Here is a 5,529-nt window from a genome sequence, read left to right as displayed (position 1 = left end):
AAAATCACTTTTTCATAAAATTTATTCTTTCCAGAATTTGTTCTTCCCAGAATCTATTCTCCAGAATCACTTTTCCAAACCACGGTTTAGTTTCATCCAAACACACCCTAAATTTCAAGTTTCCAACTCATTTTTCTTGACAGGTTAGACCGGCTAGCCCCGACAAAAATGCGGGCCAATGACAGCCCCATATTCCTAGTTATCCAATTAAGGAGGTGTTTGGCAACCCCCAAACCATGGTTTCAGAAGTACTTTTTTGCAAAACGAGGCAAATTCCTCCACATGTTTACTTCGTAAACCGTAAAAGCACTTCTGAAACCATGGTTTGGTTTCTATATCCAAACCCCTAAAATACAATTTTTCGGCCCCAAAAATTTTATAACCCGAATCCGTCTCCGAGCAAGCTCCTCTGTAGCGTCCCTCTCCCTTATTTTTCTCCCTCCTCATCGCAAGGTTCAAAATTAAACAACTTTATTTGATGTTTGAAAAATTATCATATCAAATTTAAGCAATTTAAATTCATTTATTTTTTAAAAAATATTACTAGATACTTTAATTTCTCTGCAAAGCTGTTTAATCATCAATTCATCATTCTTCTTTATATATATATATATATTTGTTTTTAGGAAAATCATCACGGGATCGGTTGGCAAAAAAAGGGGGGGATCCGAATTGGACTTGAAAAAATCACGCAACGAGAGTGGCATGCGATGTTTGGAAAAAATAGCCCAATTCCAACGTACCAAACGGGCATAAGAATAGGATGCTCATTTTTGAAATACACACTTATTATAAGATTTTTAGTTTTTATATTTTTGAAGACCTCGCGGTGGTTTTCCCTTTTGCGCGCGCGCGCGTGAGGTGTCACTACGGCCGCACTGGTAACATTGGCGACCTCGAGAGAAAAACATAGGAGGTCCTAAAACCCTAAAACCCTCCCAAGTTCGGAACTTTTCACTCCCACCACCGTCGCCATGGCGGAGCTGAAGCTCTCTGAAAGCCGTGATCTCACGCGAATAGAGCGCATAGGTGCTCATTCACACATCCGTGGACTTGGCCTGGACTCTGCCCTGGAACCTCGCGACGTATCCGAAGGCATGGTGGGTCAGACAGCGGCCCGCAAAGCTGCCGGCGTTATTCTTCAGATGATCAAAGAGGGTAAAATTGCAGGAAGGGCGGTACTTCTTGCCGGTCAGCCTGGTACTGGCAAGACCGCCATTGCCATGGGCATGGCCAAGTCCTTGGGCCTTGAAACCCCTTTGCCATGATTGCCGGAAGTGAGCTTTTCTCCCTCGAGATGTCGAAAACTGAAGCTCTAATGCAGGCGTTTTCGCAAAGCAATTGTGGTGTGGGGATTAAGAAGAGACAGAGGTGATTGAAGGTGAGGTCGTTGAGGTCCAAATTGACAGGCCGGCGGCGGCTGGTGCTGCGTCGAAACTGGAAGTTGACACTGAAGACGACGGAGATGGAGACGGTGTATGACTTGGGAGCCAAGATGATCGAGGCACTGGGGAGGGAGAAGGTGAGTAGTGGCGATGTGATTGCTATAGACAAGGCTTCTGGCAAGATCACGAAGCTTGGGAGGTCGTTTTCCAGGTCGAGGGATTTCGATGCCACCGGACCACAGGTTAAGTTTGTGTGCAATGCCCCGATGGGGAGTTGCAGAAGCGGAAGGGGTGGTACATTGCGTCACTCTCCATGAAATTGATGTTATAAACAGCAGGTAATTAGGTTTATCTTGCTTGATTATTAACATCGGTGTCTTCTGTTCCTGTTATTGAGAATCAACTTATTGTAAGGTCATACTGTAGCGTAGTATAGTCTTTAGGTTTGGCCGGGATTCGAATTGGTTCTCTAAATCTTGTGTATTTTCTATTAATGGCAGTTTATCACTGGCAAAACCTAAAATGGTCTTCCTGATTGACCAACAAGCTGTTGGGGCATGATTTTCCTTAGTCCCTGAAAACCCTGATATTTATAGTCTTTAAATTAGCGAGTCCTGGAATCTGGGATGCCCTTGTGAAATTTTGTAACCTGTACCTGTTAAAGGAGGCAGTTTGTTGGGTGCTAAGAGTGGTGCTGCTTGGCCTGTCTTTTATTTAACACTAACATACGTATAAAGATGAAAAACCCTAGCAATAAATTTGCGGTTGAGGTATGTCTAAAGCTCCACAGTGTCTACACGAACTTGTATCAATGCACAATTTGATAGAGGGTAAAAGCTGAGCAAGTTTGAACTCTGTTGTAGGTCTCAGCAATTTGTATGTATATCGCCAATTTAAATTTGATCTTCTCTTAATTTTAACAAGATTTGGTAGAACATGGGAGGGACCTGGTGGAGGTGCCACCGTGCCCAGGTTGAAAAATGAAATGGTACAGAAGTTGAATGTAAACTGACAAATGCCTCAGGGACTAGGTTGGCGTGGCTTTTGGCTGTCATTTATTTAGCTTGTGAGTAACATGTCCACTATTCTGAGAATCTTATATAGCAAAATTGGTTTGGCCAATATATAATATATATAGATAAAACTGGTAATTGGCACATTAACACGACTGATAATAAGAGTGTTAATGTAGAATTACTGGGTCTTTTGCACTTAATGAGTTATGCTTTGATATGATTTAATGCGCTTGTTCTCCATTATGTCATTATCAATTTCTTTTTTCCAGACAACGATGTCCCAAGTTTCCTTAAGGCGTGCATTGACTGTTTTGAAACTCCATTGATGAGCTGATCATGGTCTCTCTTTTTGCTTCTCGCTGTTATCTAATTTAATTCCTTCAATTTCAGAACACAGGGATTTCTGGCTCTCTTCACTGGTGATACAGGCGAAATTCGTGCAGAAGTAAGAGAACAAATTGACACAAAAGTTGCAGAGTGGAGAGAAGAAGGGAAGGCAGAAATTGTGCCGGGTGTTCTTTTCATCGATGAGGTGCACATGCTTGACATTGAGTGCTTTTCCTTCCTCAACCGGGCTCTTGAGAACGAGATGGCTCCCATATTAGTTGTTGCTACCAACAGAGGCATCACAACCATCAGAGGCACAATTACAAATCCCCACATGGTATTCCAATTGATCTACTCGATCGCCTACTCATAATCTCCACTCAACCTTATACCGAGGATGAAATTCGCAAGATTCTCGATATTAGAACCCAAGAGGAAGAAGTGGAAATGTCAGAGGGTGCAAAGCAATTGTTAACCAAAATAGGCGTTGAAACATCCTTGAGATATGCTATCCATCTCATTACAGGAGCTGCATTAGCATGCCAAAAGCGAAAGGGAAGGTAGTTGATTTGGAGGATATAAATAGGGTTTACCATCTGTTCTTGGATGTCAAAAGATCAACACAGTACTTGATGGAGTATCAGAGCCAGTACATGTTCAATGAAACTGGAGAAGGTGATGAAGATGATGGCAATGACATGGTTTCCTAAACTTTCCTCTAGTTGGTCGTTTGTCTGCTGCATCATGCTGGCTCCACCAAGCTCGTTTGCATTAGTCATCCAAGGAGGACAGATTAATTGTTCATGTTGAGAATTGCTCTTCTTCCCCTGCTTTACTTTCATTGCTCTTGAAGTTGTACTAATTCTATGACTTCTAATTATTGATGTCCTTTTTAATAGAATCATGCTGTGCTTATAAATTGAAGTATGCAATTTTTTTTCCTAAGTTTTATTATTTCTATGAATCTCTTAAAAAATTACTATTTTCTCTAATTTTTGCATTACTATTTACTGATGGTTCAAAATTTGTTGACGTCAATCTTTTCTTTTGTCAACCATTGCTGCCAGCTAATCGCCCGCAATTTTTTTCAAACCGATGGGACGCATGACTCTGTCTCCGGTCTTGAGACTTATTTTTTTAATTAGTACCAAGGTTTAATTTTTATTTTGATCTTGAATATAAGATCATAATATGTTTTGTTTTTAATATTTGTATATTTTTTTTAAGATAATTTTTCTAATAATAGTAATTTTAACTAACACATTTGATGAGTAAGGATATTTTAGGAAAGACAATATTTATTTATTACAAATAAACAAAACATATTTATTACAAATAACTAACTTAACTTATTTTTTTAATTTCTTCAAATTAGTCAATTAGCTTTTATAATTAGGACCGGAGGTAGTATCAATATATTAATATGTTAATAATTCTATAATAAATTCTACAAGAATTTATATTATGTTTTGTTTATGTTATGAATAATATATCTCATTTTTAAAACTAATATGACTGTTCTCAGTTGTGACTCTGCCACATAGATTTTTTAACCAATACCATGCATGGGACTATCTCGGAACATATTTAGACCGGTCAAAATAAAAAAAAATACTACCTCCGGTCCTAATTATAAGAGCCAGTTGACTAATTTAAGGAGATTAAGGAAGTAAGTTGAGTTAGTTATTTGTCTTAAATAGGTGTTGTCTTTCCTAAAATATCATTACTAATCAAGTGTATTGACTAGAACTATCATTGTTAGAAGAGCTACTTTGGAAAAAAATATATAAAGATGAGAGACAAAGTGGATTTGGGTCTTATATTTAGGACCAAAATAAAAGTCAAATAGGGTCTTATATTAAGGACTGGAGGTAGTAATAATCAATATCAATACATAAAAGATTATAATAAAATTTATATGAAGTTGACAATATTTTTTTGGGAAAATGACAATAAAATACCACTTGGATTCCAAAAAGACAAATAAGGCACCTGAATAAGCAAAATGACAAATAGGGCACTGGGTACCAATCTGGAATTCATATTTTCGGCCAAAAGACCAAAATGCCTTGATGAAATGCTGGAAGACCGACGTTGAAAGTGAGAGAAAGGAGAGAGGAAGACCGACGCAGTGAGAGAAAGGAGAGAGGAATACCGATGCTGATGAAATGCGGGAAGAAGGAAAGAAGAATGTTGGAAATGCTATTATCTTACTCCTTCGCATCACCATTCTGTAGAGATTGTTGATTTTGGTTGTGGGAAAGAGGATTTGTAGTGAGAGAGGGAGTGAACCGAAGCGGAAAGATGAAGCGGAAGTCAGAAAACTGGCAAGCAATTACGTAACGTAACTGCTGTCATATGCCTGCTGGTTTTCGGTAAATCCCATTACGTGAATGGTAAATTTCACTATACATGTAGTTAGTTATGAATTTTACAAAATACATATTGTGATTTACAACTTTTGTAGTGAAAGTGACTACTTTGTTAATGGGTTTTGCAACCTGTTTTCAGGAGATAAACAACTTGTTTGTAAAAACTAATAAAAGTGACAACTTTTGTAGTCACGTTGAATTAACTGGTTGCAAAAGCCATTTAAGAAGTGGTCATTTTCACTATAAAAGTTGTAAATATCACTGTATGTTTTGTAAAATTCAGCGCCAAATTTTATTGATTTTTAGAAACAAATTGCTCATCCCCTGAAAAGAGATTGCAAAACTCATTTAAGAAGTGGTAATTTTCACTACAAAAGTTGTAAATATCACTCTATGTTTTGTAAAATTCAGCATGGAATTTTATTGGTT

At 38.1% G+C, this 5,529-nt stretch overlaps 1 pseudogene; it reads left to right on the top strand.

The window, feature by feature from the left end:
* The first annotated feature begins 935 nt into the window (after positions 1 to 935).
* On the top strand, positions 936 to 3,682 carry LOC114750719 (ruvB-like 2; annotated as a pseudogene).
* The last annotated feature ends 1,847 nt before the right edge of the window (positions 3,683 to 5,529 follow it).

Source organism: Neltuma alba, unplaced genomic scaffold (genome assembly GCF_004799145.2).
Source record: "Neltuma alba isolate B1F8T4 unplaced genomic scaffold, ASM479914v2 tig00006623_pilon, whole genome shotgun sequence".
NCBI classification, from domain to species: domain Eukaryota; kingdom Viridiplantae; phylum Streptophyta; class Magnoliopsida; order Fabales; family Fabaceae; genus Neltuma; species Neltuma alba.
The sequence above is the reverse complement of the archived record's forward strand: the minus strand, read 5'-3'. Positions and strand labels throughout refer to the sequence as shown.